General features: G+C 43.2%; 1 non-coding gene across 1 annotated transcript; it reads right to left on the bottom strand.

The window, feature by feature from the left end:
* Nucleotides 1–367: 367 nt before the first annotated feature.
* On the bottom strand, nt 368–441 carry Trnas-uga. The gene has a single exon. It is a non-coding gene; the product is annotated as a tRNA-Ser (tRNA).
* Nucleotides 442–1,762: the final 1,321 nt, after the last annotated feature.

The following is a 1,762-nucleotide window of genomic DNA, read 5'->3' as shown; positions in this document are numbered from 1 at the left end:
ACACCTGTAGGGTGCGAAAATTGGCAATTGACCCTAAATATTGAAAAGTATAAGGTCATCCACATGAGTGCTAAAAGGAACCCATTAAATTTGAATTACAGTCATGACCAGCTGAAATTGGAAAGAACACATATTAAGTGCTGTGGGGAAAGAGAACCAAAGAGTGAGTCTTGCTGGCAGAACACTTACAAGATGCAATAGATCAATTAATGCTTGTCCGCCTTCTTTTGGAGTACTGCTGTGTAGTGCGGGATCATTAACAGATAGGATTAACGGAGTACATAGAGAAAGTTCAAAGAAGAGCAGCACGTTATGTATTATGGAGAAATAGGGGAGAGAGTGAAACTTCCTGGTAGATTAAAACTGTGTGCCAGGCCGAGACTCGAACTCGGGACCTTTGCCTTTCACGGGCAAGTGCTCTACCAACTGAGCTACCCAGCACGGCACAAGTCTCGGTGCGGAACACAGTTTTAATCTGTCAGGAAGTTTCATATCAGCACACACTCCGCTGCAGAGTGAAAATCTCATTCAGGGGAGAGAGTGTATGGGCATGATACAGGATTTGGAGTGGACACCACTAAAACATAGTCGTTTCTCACGAAATTTAAATTACCAACTTTCTCCTCAGAATGCGAAAATATTTTGTTGACGCCGACATACATAGGAAGAAACTATCATCATAATAAAATAAGGGAAAACAGAGCTCGTACGGAAAGATTTAGGTGTTAGTCTTTTCCGCGCGCTATTCGAGAGTGGAATAATAGAGAATTACTGTGAAGGTGGTTCGATGAAACCTCTACCAGTCACTTAAATGTGATTGGCAGCGTATCCATATAGATATAGACGTAAATGTAAGGGCTTGCAGTCTGGCAAAGCCGGCCGCGGTGGTCTCGCGGTTCTAGTCGCGCAGTCCGGAACCACGCGACTGCTACGGTCGCAGGTTCGAATCCTGCCTCGGGCATGGATGTGTGTGATGTCCTTAGGTTAGTTAGGTTTAAGTAGTTCTAAGTTCTAGGGGACTGATGACCTCAGATGTTAAGTCCCATAGTGCTCAGAGCCATTTGAGCCATTGAAGTCTGACAAATCGTAATGCTAAGGAGACTCTACGCGTAAAAACTAGTAACAAGTTGTCTGGCCAAATGAGCGTTGTATGGTTATCCTGGAAATGTATCCTATGAGACCAACATCTCATTATCAGTACCATATACCAAAGTACACTAGTTGACAACAGAAATGAAGCACCCAGAAGATATGGTCACATGACAGTGTAAGTTCATACACGTACACATCACCTGCGGTTATGCCAATAATTAAAGTTGCAATTCTCCGTGGCAGGTAAAAAAAATGGTTCAAATGGTTTTAAGCACTATGGGACTTAACATGTGGGTCATCAGTCCCCTAGTCGTAGAACTACTTGAACTTAACTGACCTAAGGACATCACACACATCCATGCCCGAGGCAGGATTCGAACCTACGACTGTAGCAGCAGCGCGGTTCCGGACTGAAGCGCCTAGAACCGCTCGGCCAGAGAAGTCGGCCGTGACAGGTAGAAAGGTCACCAGAGCGCATTTGTGTTTTTCGCGTTTAGTGTTGTAACCCGTTCTTTTAGGGCATATCAGGGGCGTGAATAGTCTCTTTTTCGTTGAGAGACCATGGATGTGTGTGATTATAAGTTCTACATAAAGTTAATTAACAGGTATACATAAAAATAAGTAATGAATATAAAAATTGCTTTGGCAAATTCCAATTCAAATACAAATA

Source organism: Schistocerca piceifrons, chromosome 2 (assembly GCF_021461385.2).
Source record: "Schistocerca piceifrons isolate TAMUIC-IGC-003096 chromosome 2, iqSchPice1.1, whole genome shotgun sequence".
Classification (NCBI taxonomy): domain Eukaryota; kingdom Metazoa; phylum Arthropoda; class Insecta; order Orthoptera; family Acrididae; genus Schistocerca; species Schistocerca piceifrons.
Note: the sequence above shows the minus strand (reverse complement) of the source record. Positions and strands in the feature narration are given on the sequence as shown.